Source organism: Panthera tigris, chromosome A1 (assembly GCF_018350195.1).
Source record: "Panthera tigris isolate Pti1 chromosome A1, P.tigris_Pti1_mat1.1, whole genome shotgun sequence".
Classification (NCBI taxonomy): Eukaryota; Metazoa; Chordata; class Mammalia; order Carnivora; family Felidae; genus Panthera; species Panthera tigris.
Window position 1 is genome coordinate 98,334,735 of NC_056660.1, and position 16,354 is coordinate 98,351,088.

A 16,354-nucleotide genomic window follows, 5' to 3' on the forward strand; every position below is an offset into this window, starting at 1 on the left:
AGAGATATGGCTTCATGTTCACTGAACACATACGTGCTGTAAGCTGACCTGGTTTGTGTAAATTAGGACTCTGTTAAAAATGCAGATTATAGAAAACCTGATTAAGAGTGGCTTAAGTTTATTGTGGTGATTTTTCTTATGTAACAATTCTGAGGCAGGCAATCCAAGTCTAAAGCAACATATTCATAGTATCATGATGCACTTAGACATTTTCTGTTTTTCTGTTTCTCCACCCATGTCATGTGATTTTTTTTTTTTTTCCTGATGGTGATAAAATGACTGCTGCATGTCCAGCATCACATCAGTTTTCAGGCAGAAAGAAGCGAGGAGAGCAAGAGGCTAATGAGGGCTCAGAAAAGCTTGCCAGCTGTCTATCCTTTAAAAAAGTTTCCTATCTGTTCCATCTCATTGAACATAGTGGGTCCCATGACAGGAAAGGGGGCGAGAAAGGGGAGTAGTTTAGCTTTCTGGCCTCAGAAGAAGAAGGCAACTACAGTGGCTTTGGAGATGTCTGCCAGCCCATTCATTGCAACTGTCAGTGGTCACACCAGGCAAAGCAGTCTAGCTAAGCAGCTACTTCTTTTCATTCTGATCATTGAATGATTTGACTTATAAGTCAGTTTTTATTTTTGAGAGTGTATCCAGAAGCTCTGCAGAAATTAGATACCTAAAGATACCGTCTTTCTGAAGCCTGTCACAACTGCACTTCTATGAGATAATACTCCACATTTAGTCATAGAGATTTACACTCTCTGAGGCATTTTTATGTTATGTGTATATATATATATATATATATATATATATACACACACACACACACACACACACACACACACACACACACACATTTGTCAAAGCTAAAATGGGCATTAAGATTTATTTCTGTTTTTGATGACATTATGTCTAGAGAATATTTACTTCAATTACAAAACAACCTTTTTATTGATTATCATTCCAAATTTATGGGTAGTGGTTTTCAATTTGAAAAATCTTGCAGTTAGCAAAAATGGCAATTGTATGCCTGCATGCAGACAGATGGCATACCTCAGCAATTTAGTTTGTTCATCTTACAGAAAAGTATGAATTCCCTCAGGACCAACATGCCTAGTTCATATCAGCTATGGAGGCAGCAAGAGTAAAATGTGGGACTGACACAATGTGGACATAGTCTGTCTGTAAAGCCTGAAGAATGAAATTCAATATTTTGGTGATTTTTATGATTGTGTTTTGCTTTGTTTTATATATTTTAATTAAAAACATCTTTTTTTCCATTAATAACTACACGCTCAAGTCTATTATTATGATATAACTTGAACTTTGTCAGAGAACACAGATTCAGAATATTTAAGATGTCCGACCTCGGTCAAGTTCCTGAGTGGGGAGTGTGAGCTTCTGTTTTCTTCTTTGCAAATGGGGACATTACCACATGAATCACAGTCATGTTTCCGTGAGATAAAACATGGGATGTGCCTAGCACAGAGCCTGGGCAGAGCAAAGACTTAGTTTCTTTTCCTTCCTTCCTCTTTATTTCTAGCTTTTTACCTTCATACCTGAAAGTGCCTGGCTCTTTTATAATCTTTATTTCAGATTGGGGCGGGGGCAGGTGTGTGCTGGGGGAAAGAGAAAGGTACAATAGTGAACAGAGTTGCAGAGTCATTCTGGAGTGTCCCAGGAGCTTAGAGATTCAGAGGACAGCAGTCACTGCCAGAGAAATCTTTTCCAGAACTTTTAAAACTATGTCCTGTTGGGTTTGTATGGAGACAACTGGGCATCAAAGCTGTGCATTCCTATCAGCAGCGGATACCGCTGGTTGCCTGCCCCCTGCAGATTCCCTCTTCCTCCCTTCATGTCACAATCTTGCTTTGGTTTGAGGTGCTCACGTGTCCACGACATACATATAATTTTCAGCCTCTTTTGCTAAATTGTGATGCAGTCAGGTAGTGACATCTAAATGTAAGGCATTGGTAGCGCTTCTGGGAAACCTTTTAAAAGGGAGTAGACGGTGGCACATACAATTTCTCCTTTTCCTTCCTTTCCTCCCTTCCCATTGCCTGGCATAGGGAGACACAGTTGCCCTTCTAAACCATGAGGATGAAAGCCACACACAAAGATGGGTGATATCTGGAGTATTCTTTCTAGACTTCTTTTGGTTGTGGTATATTCCCTGGAGGGCTTAAAATTGGGCTTTCTATCGCGTAAACCCCTATGTGCTAAGAGCCATGTTATTTATTTATATTTTTTACATGCAGCTGTATCCAGTTTTCAACTGTTGAAATAACTTAAAAGAGAATGTGTGGAGACTAATGACAATTTACCCTCCTAATAGCCCTCTGCTGCCATATGATAAAATCTGCTTCCTTCACTTGATAGTCCAGGAAGCCCCAACTGCTTTAGAAATCACAGTAGAAAGGAAGGGCTTTAGAACAATGGTATTCTCTTTCCGTTCATCATTAAATTCCCATACTCATAGGCTCACACTTCTCTACTGTGTGCAGAATACACCTACGTTATAAAACCTGTTTTTACTTAGCAGCGCCTTAGTGGGTAACATCCTTCCGCAAACATTCTTTTCCTATATACAAGGATCATAGGTTTTATCTATCTATCTATCTATCTATCTATCTATCTATCTATCTATCTACCTACCTACCTACCTACCTACCTATCTAGAGAGATAGCTTGAGCAGGGGAGAGGGGAAGGAGGAAAGAGAATCTCTGCATGGAGCCTGATGCAGGGCTCAATCACATGACCTTCAGATCATGACTTGAGCCGAAATCAAGAGTTGGATGCTCAACCAACTGAGCTACTCAGGCACCCCTCCTCTTAGGTTTTAAAGCATGAATTTGGGGACAGAGCTGCTGTATGATTATGATATGCTTTATCAAACAGTGAAAATGTTAAATATGTAAATGCTGCATATGAGTACATTAAACCATAATGTCATAAGAAGTACTAGGGTTGTCATTGTCTGAATTTAAACATTCATTACTAAATGCTTTTATTCTGTATAACTTGTAAATTCTGTTGGGTGAGGTTGGATGGTGATGATAATTTGCTTAGTAAGATAAAATTTGTCAAACTGGAAATATATAGTGATGGGCCTAGCTTCCTCATAAATGGGCTGTCGATTATATAGCCCTATCTTCTGTTTACGTTACCTGTGAATCTAGATAGTGAATTTCTAATTAGCTGACAAAACGCAGTAGTGTAGTAAATCCTTGTCCTATACATTCACGCGTGTTTTGTGTTTCTTGTATTCATCTTGTAAATACTTTAACTCACATGGTTTATGAGCAGCACAGGCCCACTATGGTGTAATCATACATCTGTGGGCCAGATTTTCCCCTTGGCTTCTGTTGGAGTTTTCTGCCTCCATCTGTAGGACTGTTTACAACCATATGCTTTGGGGATCATGTGAGAGAAAAAAGGGCTGGTTAAGAACACCAGAAGATGGATGGCAAGCCATTCTGGGCTACTGAAATTTTTCAGTTGATGCAGCCGGGAAAAGTATGCCGCTTGCCAAGGCTCTGTTTTCTCAGCGTGGGGGTATAGGGAATAATGGCTGAGAAGCACCCTACCCCCAGGGTTTCTCTATCTATTGACAGTTCCTTTTGCCATTCTTCATAGTTAAATGCAGTAGTATTTAGACATTACTTGGGAGAGAGGGGGAGGATTGAAATTTGAGAAGGAGAGCTATCAATTTTATGCTACTGGTGGCTGTTGAATTTTTGTCATGTTTCAGTGTTAATGGAACTGCAGTTTTCCCCTAGAGTATTGAATTGGAGTGGGAGGAAATTCTTGTGAATTTCAGGCAAATGATAGGTGACTATCAGGGCAGTTCACTTTTCCTTGTGTCTGTTCAATCAGAAGTGTGGACTAACAGGAAATGAATAACCTGAATGTGCTGCTGAATTTTGTGTCAGCATTGAGTCATATTTACTCCATAATAGATCATCAAGACTTTAAGTGCTTTTATCAGGATATTTCTCCAGCTTGACATGTTGGGCTTCTGGTGTATGGGGATTACTGACTCCCTGTTCAGTATACTGCCCTCTACAAGGGGGTGTTTGTACTAGTGTGTCAATAAGGCTTCTTTAACCAAAAAGAGTTTCCAGAAGAGCCAGTGCATGAAAGGTTAAAAGATCCTTATGGTAAAATGTCCCAAACTGGATAAATACCTGTTTTATCCTAGCCAGGCTTACTAAAGTGTATTGTCATTAACTTACTCTGACTTAGTGCTCGTTTCTCAACTGTTGAAGTGGGAGAATGATTTATGCCTGCTTCCCAAGAGATGGAGTTACAAGCAAAGTACTCATGATTGGCACAACACTTGGGGTTCTCAGAAGGCTACTTAAATACTAAATGATAGCATTCAATACGTTACATAGGAGCTTGTTAATGTATGTTAGAATACAGTTCATAATGGGAATATGAGAAATGGATAGGTCTTGACAGTCAAAACCGCTCCTCAGTTGAAACCGCTAAGATGTAAAATTACTCTCTGGCATTGCTTATCATTGTGCAACAGAGCCTGCTATCTTTGAGGGATTATTTTGAACTTCCTATCATTTGTAGAAAAGGATCATGTCCCATGAAATGCCATCTGTGCCCACATATTGGATGTCAGACATGGTATGATACCACTATTTATTTATTTATTTATTTATTTATTTATTTATTTATTTATTTTTAACTATCATAAGCAACCTTATAACATGGCTGATAAAGGGGATAGGATGCACTGGGTGATAGTGAGGGGGAATTTGAAAATCACCTTATTAGATAAATGAATTCTACTTAGTGTGGTCCCCAAATTGGAATACCTAGAGGATTCCTATGTATCCCAAACCCTAGAATTTAGACAGATTTAATAGACAATTAACGTGTCGTATATATCTCTGATGCAGCGTGGACAAGGAATCAGGAGACCCAAATTGCACTCCTAGCCCTGCCTGGTATTGTGCCATGGGCCTTTAGTTATCTCATCAGCGAAATATGTGGGGTGCCTCTTTTTACTTACTTGGAAACACTAATGTCATGTGTTTAAGAGTACAGTACGATATTATGAGATATGGTCTGGTGTTCAGCCTTATGGTTTCAGAAACCTGATTTATTGGCATACTGAATGTGAATCTGTCTCTTAGGATCCCCCACACAAGCTCCCATAAACTAATGAATAAAAGCAGAATGCCAATGTATTAATATATAATGAGAAATAACATTACCAGAGGGGCCATCAGCTTTTGGCTAGCTGATTTTCTTCCTAAAGGCAGGCTACTTGGGAAACCAGAATATAATTAAAAGCCTATACAGGTTGAATGAAATCAGTTTAGATTAAATGGCATCAATCTAAAGTAACTTAATTCGTGCATATAAGGCTTTATTTATCCCTGGGACCAGAGAGAATATATCTTTGGGCCAAAGCATTCCCTCCCTGGGACCATGCCTCTGAGAATGTTCCCTTTCTACATCTTTCTAAATTTCCATTGCCAGCTCTTCTGACTGGTTCATTATTATTGATGATTGCCAGGTTTCCATGTCTGGGAGCCATTTCTGTCTCTTCAAAATGACTTACCTTATCTCTCTCTAACCCATTATGTACTAATTTTATAATTCAATTTTCAGAAGGAAACCTTATCTCTCTTATTTCTAAGTTCTTGGTGGAATTTCTCTCCATAGCCCTGGCCCTCTCCTCACTGCCTATGTTAGGTTAATTCAATATTGAGAGAAGTCAGGTCTAGGGCAACTTTCTACTCACTTAATGCATTTATTTGGGAAGTTCTTGGTGTTTAAGAGGCAGTTAGACTTTTCAGATTTACTCTTATCCTATAGAAAAGAATCAAATTCCTTCGATTTTGACAACAGAGAAGAAAGAATATTACATTTTGGTCCCAGTTTAGTGTCCAATAAAAAGACAAGCACACAAACAAAAACCTAGAAGAACCCCTGTGGATGTGTCATTTCCACTGATTTATCTTAGGAAAGTAAAGGATAGGGGAGCCTGGGTGGCTCAGTTGGCTGAGTCTCTGACTTTGGCTCAGGTCATGATCTCACAGTTCATAGGTTCGAGCCTTGTGTCGGGCTCTGTGCTTACAGCTCAAAGCCTGGAGCCTACTTTGGATTCTGTGTCTCCTTCTCACTTTGCCCCTCCCCCGCTTGTGCACACTCGCTCTCTCGCTCTCTCTATAACATAAACATTAAAGAAAAGAAAGTAAAAGAAAAAAAACCCTGCCCTTACTGGAGGTCTTCTAGGAAAATGAACAACCATTGTTTTTGGAAGCTTTAGTGTAAGAGAAATCTGTTTGAAGTCCCTAAGACCCACAGTTAAATTATTCAGTTTTATTCACCGCACCAATTAGGTCACGCTTTATTAGTGTGGTTAAGGAACCCTGAGAGGAAAGATGCTAATGGAGTTTCAAAAATTTTCCCCCTCACAGCTGTGCTGAATTTCAGCCCTGCCCCAGATTCAGGCACCTACCTGCTTTGTATGCTACCAGCACGACCCAGAACTCTTGATATTGCTGGACTCCCCTTGTGTTGACTTGTTCTCCCTGCTCCCCATGCAGGGGCTAGTGTTTAGGGTACAAGTCTCCTTCCCTCATGCAACTGCTGTCTTTTGCTTTTCCAGGAGGCATAACTTCCTGTTTCTGGCAGGTTTCTGAGCAGCCGGCTTGTGAGGGCTCCAGGGGATCAAATCCATAAAAGATCCCAATTTTTTCAAACTCCATTAGTATCTTTCCTGTCAGGGTTCCTGGCTGTGGCTTCTATACTTAGTTAACAAAATGAGCAGTCATGAGGATGGGGTGGAGGAGTGCCAGGAAGGCTGGAGTACCTCTGGTGAAACTTGGTATATGGAAATCCCTTCCTCGGGGACTCTTGTTCCTGGCCATTCTTCCCACACATTTGGAAGGGATGCATGAATGTTATCTTATAGGAGGTTGGATTATGGCAGCAGAGAAAAATGAGGATGACACTGAGGAGGTATTGCCTATAGGCACTCTCTAAAGAGCCTTTAAGACTTAAATCAGGGACACCTGGGTGGCTCAGTCAGTGAAACATCAAACTCTTGATTTCGGCTCTGGTCATGAGTTCACACCCCCAATATGGTTCTGCACTGACAGCGGTGTGGAGCCTGCTTGGGATTCTCTCTCTTCCCCTTCCCTGCTCTCTCTGACCCCCACCCCCATCCCCTCTCTCAAAATAAATAAATAAACTTTTTTTTTTTTTTAAAGACTTAGGTCATTCTGCTTATATCTTTTCTGTGACTTCCTGGTAAATTTAAATTTTGACATCTCATCATGGCCATCTGTCATAGCCTACCTTTCCAGGCTTACCTCAGACCTCATTCTCCTTTGCTCTTTATACCGTAGCCACACTGCTCCCCCTTCTGGGTCTCAAAACCTCATACTCTATGGGCTCAAAGGCCATAGGTCTTGAGACCTGACCCTGACCCTCCTCTTCTTCAGCTGATTCCTTCTCATTCATGGTGAGATCCTGATTGCTGGCCCTGTCCTGTGTTCCCATTTTTCATAGAACTTCTCATAGGACTTGTCACAGTTTGGACTTTTATATTTATGTGTGTGTGTGTGTGTGTGTGTGTGTGTGTGTGTGTGTTTAATTGACAGGCTTACAAGGCTAGCAAGAACATCCGTCTCATATGTTATCATATGCTTAGCCTTTAGCACCACCTCTAGCATATAGTAGGCGCTCAATAAGTATTTTATAAGTGAATGGTGAATAGATGAATCTTAAGGTTCCAGTCTAATGATGTGCAAGTGGCATCCACAATGCTGGCACAGTCGCTAAATCCAAGGATTCAAAATTAGTTCTGTATAGAACTAATATTAAGATTTGTGATAAAGGAATATTGATGCATTTTCTTTAACTTCCACAGATATGTATACGGAGTGTATCATCTGTCCCCTAATATCTTCCAGGGACTCCTTAATTCTTACTTTTTTTTAATGTTTATTTAAAACATTAGAGAATAAACATTTAATGTTTATTTAAAACATTATTTAAAACATTATTGAAATGAGAGAGAGAGAGAGAGAGAGAGAGAGAGAGAGAGAATGAGAGGGGGGAGGGGCAGAGAGAGAGGGAGACACAGAATCCGAAGCAGGCTCCAGGCTCCCAGCTGTCAACACAGAGCCTGACGCGGGGCTCAAAGCCACGGGTCCTGAGATCATGACCTGATCCGAAGTCGGACGCTTAACCCACTGAGCCACCCAGGCACCCCTCCTTTTTTTTTTTTTTTAATAGAGAGATAAATGTTAAATGTCCTGTTCGGATGAAGTGCCATTCTAACATGATCTCTTTGGTAAATTAATGAAAGAGTGATACGTGATTGATAATACCGGGGATGTAATACCGATGATGATCTGGATGGCAGGAACTTTGTGTAATGTAGCTGATCTTGGCACCTGTCTTTGGAAATTGCTTGGCTTAAACAGCATCAGGGATGCCCTCCCTATGGATCATTGTTCTTTTAAAATCTTTATCTACTCAGTCACTCTAAAAAAACAAACAAACAGGTTAATAGTATGTTGTACTCACACATGTATGTGCATATTCATTTGCACGGTAAACATGTGTTTCTCACAAAAAGCAATGTGTTACAGAACGTTCACCCCTGGGAAGAGAAATATACAGTGTACCTTGTGTGGATTGGGATTATGCAAAGATCCCACATCCATTTCCTTTATAGCATCTATATATTCTGATATTATTTTGATTTTATTCAGTTGGAAGTGCAGTAGTCTACCTTATCCATGGAGAGTACGCTCCAGGACCTCCAGTGGAGGCTCGAAACCATGCATAGTACCAAACACATATACTATGCGTTTTTCTATATGTACATACTTTACGATGAAGTTTATTAATTGGACACAGTGAGAGATTAATAATAATAATAAAATAGAACAATTATAGTGATATACTATAGTAAAAGTTATGTGAATGTGGTCTCTCTCAATTACCGTAGTGTACTGTACTCACCCTTCTCCTGGTGATGATGTGAGATGATAAAATGCCTGTGTGATGAGACAGCGAGGTGAATGTCGCAAGCATTGTGACGTAGCTAATGTAGTCTTAGGCTGCTGTTGACCTTCAGATCATATGTCAGGAGGCTCATCTTCTTCAGACCACAGCTCACTGCAGGTAACTGAACTCTGGGAAGTAAAACTACGGCTCATGGGGAACTTCAGCATTTTCCACATATTATGTTGATACAACTTCTTTCTTCAGTGCCCTCTTGAGACACCCTGACCTAAAACACCTGTCAAATTTAAATTGATGCTGTTTTTGTCCTTATTGAGGATATTCTGGTAGGTGATTTTTACTTTTCTGATTGGCCTCTCTTATTAAGACAGCTGTTTCACTACATTGTCTCCACATTTTGAATTTGAAAATTTTTATGTTAGAAAGTAAAAAAAAAAAAAAGTCTCTTGATGTTATCTCTCAGAAGGGAAGTAGTACACATACTCTGGCAATTAGAAGACATTTACATTGCACTTCAAAATTATCCTATCACAATGTCTGTAGGCCATCACTTGTGCTGAGCCAAGTATGGCCTACATAGGTTCTTGTCTTTTTATACTTTCTTCTTTCAAAATTTGGTTGTTTCAGGCACCAATCAAAGAAGCAAAAAGGAAATCGGCAGAATATATTGAGATGCCATTTGGTGTGTGGCCATGGATTGGTGATACCCCATGGATAGGGGGCATTTCAGAGGCAGGAATGCTTTGCATCATAGACTGATGCTAATTCTACCATGGCAAGGGAAGCTGGTGACTTCAGAGCCTGCTGCTTTATTTCCCATTTTAGCAATTACCATATGGCTCATATGGTACCTACCAGCAGGCTTTGCCAAGCAGGGCCACTGAGTAGCCTGTGGCATTTTGAACATCCCGCTGGGTCTGTATCATAACCAAGAATGATTTCTATTGTTAGCAAAATCTGTGAGCAATCCTCCTGAGGTGAATAGAACCCAGAGAGATGGCTTCTTTGGGGTTTCCCTGAGTCAGAGTCAAAAATTTGTGGAAAGAAATCTTTGGCAGCAGATATTTTTACATCACTGTACTGGAAAAGTCTTGGAGAAAACTGGTATGATGGAGAACATAGGCTGATTTGCTTAACCTAAATCCTTTTAGAAAGTCTACTTTGTTTGTTTCAAAACATCAATTTTGGTGTTTTATTTTTCTTATTATAGTTATACAAACAATGGATGAATTTAATTAATTCCCCTTTAAGAGAAATTGGAACATTATAGATGAAGCAGAAATCTGCCCCACCATCCACCAGCGTGGGCCCCCCCACTTCTCCCTCTGCTCCCCACCCCCACAGACTTTTCTGCATAACTCCTTTTTTTCAGTAATCAATACTTTATTTTTTTTTAATTTATTTTTTTATTTTTTTAAATTTACATCCAAGTTAGCATATAGTGCAACAATGATTTCAGGAGCAGATTACTAAATGCCCCTTACCCATTTAGCCCATCCCCCCTCCCACAACCCCTCCAGTAGCCCTCTGTTTGTTCTCTATATTTAAGAGTCTCTTGTATTTTATCCCCTCCCTGTTTTTATATTATTTTTGCTTCCCTTCCCTTGCGTTCATCTGTTTTGTGTTTTAAAGTGCTCACATGAGTGAAGTAATATATTTGTCTTTCTCTGACTAATTTCGCTTAGCATAATACCCTCTAGTTTATCCATGTAGTTGCAAATGGCAAGATTTCATTCTTTTTGATTGCTGAGTAATACTTCATTGTGTATATATATACATCTTCTTTATTCATTCATCCATTGATGGACATTTGGGCTCTTTCCATACTTTGGCTATTGTTGATAGTGCTGCTGTAAACATGGGTGTGTGTGTGTCCCTTTGAAACAGCACACCTGTATCCCACGGATAAATGCCTAGTAGTGCAATTGCTGGGTCGTAGGGTAGTTGTATTTTTAGTTTCTTGAGGAGCTTCCATAATGTTTTCCAGAGTGGCTGTGGCAGTTTGCATTCCCACCAGCAGTACAAAAGAGGATCTCCATAACCCTTAAGACTTAAGATTCTTAAGACTTTTGGGGTGCCTTTGGTGGCTCAGTTGGTTAAGTGTCTGACTCCTTGTTTTGGCCCAGGTCATGGTGTCATGGTTCATGGGTTCGAGCCCTGTATTGGGCTCTGTGCTGACAGCGTGGAGCCTGCTTAGGATTCTCTCTCTCCGCGCCCCCCTCCCCTTCCTCCCCCCCAACTCTCTCACTCACTCTCTCTCAAAATAAATAAATAAACTTAAAAAATGACTTACAACTGTTGTTTATACTTTCATACACTTCTTTAAAAATCTTCCATATATATATGTGTATATATATATATATATATATATATACACACACATACATATATATATATGCACACACATACATATATATATGCGCTCCCATAGACAAATACAGCTTTCTTTCTTTATAATACATAAATGAAGGGGGAAAAACTTTCTATGTTGAAAATATACCTTAAAAAACCTCCAGGGTCTTTAAAAATATTGCAATTTCACAATTTGCCTTTCCTTTAAAAAGTAGCTAAATTTTTTTTAAGATTGCTCTTTTTTTTTTAAGAGAAGTACTATAGAGTATAGATAATGAGTGTTTGTAGTTTAAACTTGGTTTTCTGTCTGTCTCCCTTATTTCCAAAGAGAAGGGCCAGTGTGCAGTGTTTGACTTTTGTTTTGAGGACCAGGAGAACTGAATTCTAGCGTCTTATCTGCAACTGTTCTCTCTGTGACCTTTCTGGGTGTGATCTCTCTGAGATCTGCAAGGGCTTAACTCTGAAGTTCTAAGATTCCCCATAATGGAGCAGTGTGGTTGCAAATGGATCAGTATGCTTGAATTGAGTACCTTGGCTGGGGAAAATGTTGTATGTCCATACAGTGAAAGATGGGTAGTTTTGTTGAGTTATTGGATCTTGAGTCAAATTGCCTGGATTTGAATTTTTCTTGTCTTGTTTGTGGGTGTGCATGATCCAGGAATGTGGTAATAAAAAGCCTAGTTATCTTTTCTGATATTAACTTTAGCAAAAGTTAAAGATGATGTTTTCATTTATATACTTAAATCTCTTAGTACCTGTTGGATTTCTCACCTAAACCATCTCTTGTACCAACAGTGAAATAGCAGCTGTTTGATTGCTTGTTCTAGGTCCTATTTATTTTATTTTTTTAATTTTAATGTTTATTTTTGAGAAAGAGAGAGACAGAGTGTGAACAGGGGAGGGGCAGAGAGAGAGAGAGGGAGACACAGAATCTGAAGCAGGCTCCAGTCTACATGCTCTGAGCTGTTAGCACAGAGCCCAATGTGGGGCTCGAACTCACAAACCGCAAGATCATGACCTGAGCCAAAGTCAGATGCTTAACCAACTGAGCCACCCAGGCACCCTGGTCCTGTTTATTTCAAAGAGAAAACTGTGCCAGCTATTTTATTGGGCTTTAAGATCTGGGAAGATGCCATAATAAACAGGATTCTTAACTTCCCGGAGCCCTCGACAAACAAACACACACAGCAGCTTCGTAATTACAGATTACAGTTATTATGGAAGGAAAGAATTGGATGCAGTGGAGGAAGAGGACATACCCATTGGGATAGGAATCCTGTCTCAGGGTGAGTTTCTGAGGAACTGACATGGCAGCTGTTTTAGGGATGGGCTAGCTGGGGCAAACCTAAGAGGAGGGAGGAATGCAGATGAACGCATTGAGATAGGAAGACCTCCTCATAATCTAAGAAGTGGAGACAAGGTACCTGCAGCAACATAGTGATACTGGGAAAGAATCGTGCAAGGTAACCTAGAGAGCGTGTAATGGACTCTGTGAGAGTAGGGGCTACATCTGGTATCGCTCACTGTTGTATCTCCAGCCTCCATTCTGCCGAATGAATGAGCAAACGAACGAAGAAAAGTGTGCCTGAGGTGACTGAAAGGAGCTGCCAACAGGTTAGCAAGAAAGACATTTGGTGTGACAGAAGCACGACATTTTTCAGGAAGAAAGGGATACTCCTCCATTGCCACTGAGAAGTGAAGTGAGGTGGCATGAAAGGACCCCAGGTTCTAGTAGCCCTGAGGGGACAGGTAACTCGTGGGAGAGGTTTCATTTGGGCAGTAGACTTAGCAGTCAAACTTGATTGGATTGTTAGGGATAGTGGAGAATGGAGGTGGGATGTATTATAATTCTCTTTTAGAAGCTGAAGGAAATCGTTTCAGATGAAAGAAGAGAGACACCAGAGCCTTTTAGTGCTCTAGGATAGGATCCAACTGAAAACAAAATGCAGATGTAAGAGGTTGTAACATAGTAGGGGAATTGGTATCTTGAGGAATTGCTGAGAAGCAACACATTTTAGATTTTGGGTTTTTATTTTTTAATACCTGGTGACCTCATATCCAGCTTCCCCTTTTTATAGGAAGATATCTAAACTTTTTTTTTTTTTTTAGAGAGAGAACATGAGTGGGAGAGGGGTAGAGGGAAAGAGAGAGAGTGTCAAGCAGGCTCCACACTCAGCAAAGAGCCCACTGTGGGGCTTAATCTCATGGCCCCGGGATCATGACCTGAGCCAAAACCAAGAACTGGGGACTCAACTGACCGAGCCACCCAGGCACCCCAATACTTCATCTTTTTGATTCACTCTTCTATATCTATATCCCTGAACTAATATTTTCTATTGTTCTTTTCTAAACCTTTTCTAGATACAGTTAATCCTGGACATTATTATTAAAAAGCTTATGAAAGGGTGGAATCAAATTTTCTATTTTTATATGATGATGTCCAATATCTTATTAGAATATTTACCCACAGAATTTGATCCTGTTCCTGAACTTACAGTAAACTCAGAATAAAACAGAAGCAAGGCAGAGGGCCTCTACAGACTGATAACCTCTTCCCTTGGAAAGAACTTAGGTTGAACCTGAACTCAGTTCATGTTGGTCCCCTATTCTAACAATAACTGAAACATTCAGTATTTTACTGTCTGTGGTGCCTTAACACTGGGTTTCCTTTGATATGGGTAAATATTTCATCATTTCAGTTTATTGTTCTCCTCAACTGAACATCTTTTGTGAGTTGTCATGTATGTGTTACATTTGAAAAGCAGTCATAAACTAAAAACATGTCTAAGTGAAAATGGTAATCCTTTGTTTAAAACCTTGAAGGTCTTGGGACACTTGTGTGGCTCGGTTGGTTAACCATCAGACTCCTGATTTCGGCTCAGGTCTTGACCTTAAGGTTTGTGAGATCAAGCGCCAAGTCAGGCTCTGTGCTGACAGCATGGAGCCTGCTTGGATTCTCTCTCTGCCCCTCCCGCACTTGCGCACATACACATGTACTCTCTCTCTGAAAATAAATAAATATTTTTTTTTAAAATGAAACTTTGATGGTCTTATTTCTCCACTCGAAATTGTGTGTCTTCCTCCCCTTCCTCCATCTCACATTCTTACAGATTTTATTACACTTTTGTTAATTTCTTTGTTTTCTTTTATTTTTTGTCTCTTTTTTAAAAAAATAATGTTTATTTATTTTTGAAAGAGAGAGAGAGAGAGCACAAGTTGGGGAGATGGACACAGAATCTGAAGCAGCCTCCAGATTCTGAGCTGTCAGCACAGAGCCTGACATAGGGCTTGAACCCAGGAGCCATGAGATCATGACTTGAGCTAAAGTCGGACACTTAGCTGACTGAGCCACCTAGGTGCCCCTCTTTTCTTTTCTCTTTTTTTTATTTTTTATTTTTTATTTTAGAGAGAGAGAGCACCAGAGAAAGGGGCAGTGGGAGAGAGAGAATCTCAAGCAGGCTCCACCCTCAGTGTGGAGCCCAATGTGGAGCTTGATCCCATGACCTTGGGGTCATGACCTGAGCCAAAATCAAGACTCAGACACTCAACTGACTGAGCCACCCAGGCACCCCTTATCTAATTTTTCTTAAAGTGAGCTATAGCAATTTTTCTTTTTTTTCAGCGCAGTTTCATAGATCACATTCCTTGGGAGATGGAGGTTTGTCTTCAAGGGGCTTATTTGGAAGTGCCTCTGGAAACGCCTCTAAGGGAAGAGCAGAAACAGGGTTAGGCCAAGGGAGAAGTTAAAACGTGCTGTCATTGCAGTAGTGGGTTCACCTAGTTCCAGAGGAAGCGCTGAACTCACCATGGTTCTTCAGAGAGGTCCGATGTGAAGCCAGGGCCTTTGTTATCTCCCCTTCAACCAGACCTTGAGTAGGCGGTGCTTCCCGAATGGAATGTCACCTTGGATGGGAGAGCTCCCTTGGTTCAGGGCGATTCCTGGAAAGGACTCAGTTATAAATTGTCAGCAGGCATCTGGTGGTATTATTCTTCTGTTCTGAATGGAGAAAGTAGGCAGCATCCAGAATTGAATTTACAACAATTGTAGTGAGGGAAAGAAGGAAAAACCTGCAATAAATCAGAAATGAGTTTAAGGACAGAGGAAACAAATAATAGGTTTTCAAAGAGTCTTCATTTTCTGTCTTCAAAGTATGTTCAGATCTATACTATATAAAATGTGTGTGGCCTGGGATCATTCACTTTTCTTAGAATAATCAGAGAGAACATATCTTTAGGTTTCAATATTCTATAGATTTCTGGATTTGTTGTTGTTATCGCAATAGCTGTAATGGAATGTGCACACTGTGTTTCTGCATGTTACATGTGCACACTCACACACCCTAGATCATAATCACAAATTACAGTCTGCCTGTCTTTATGAGACTCATTTTTCTGGTGGAACGTTGAGCCTGTTATCTGCCTTTTGACTTAATTTAGAATCAGAAAGCATGAATCCCAACCTCTCTTATTCTAAATTAACTTCAAAGGAGTGACTTGAATGATTTACTTTTTAAGTCTTTTCATTTATTTGTTTCTATTTTAAAGGGGTGGACTTCATAACTTGTGCGTTTCTAGAAAATAATGCATCTGATCATTTCACTTATTTATGACTCTGGTCTAATTAACCATTAGCTCTGTGTTGGGGTGATAAAAACATATGGAACTTTTTTAAGTGCATTTGCCTCTATGATAGATAGATTTCAATAGAATAACTCAGTTATAGCCTGTAATACTGAATGTGTTATTTAATAGCCAACATTATTTTAATATTTATTTACTAATGGGGCAAATGCTGCTTTGAATTTCATATATTAACTTTGCCGTAGCACAGATCCATATAATAAATTCATTTGTATTTGGGAATATTATAGTTAAACACCATTTAGTATGGACATCAGTGAATATGGTTTATTCACTTCATACTGTTTAATTTCTTTTCATTTGTAGCAGTGTTTTTTGAATATAAAAATTATTAATATTTTATGATTTAATGTTTATTTT

General features: G+C 39.8%; 1 protein-coding gene across 2 annotated transcripts in view; it reads left to right on the forward strand.

Moving 5' to 3' along the window:
- Positions 1–16,354, forward strand: part of PRR16 (proline rich 16) — a 199,652-nt gene that overhangs the window by 36,798 nt on the left and 146,500 nt on the right. The window contains exon 1 of one of the 2 annotated variants that reach the window (XM_007086845.3): positions 9,130–9,160. The exons of the other annotated variant lie outside the window; for it this stretch is intronic. The gene's annotated coding sequence lies outside the window, so the exon portion shown is untranslated. Of the gene's footprint in view, positions 1–9,129; positions 9,161–16,354 lie in introns of those variants that run through there. 2 annotated transcript variants of the gene reach the window in all.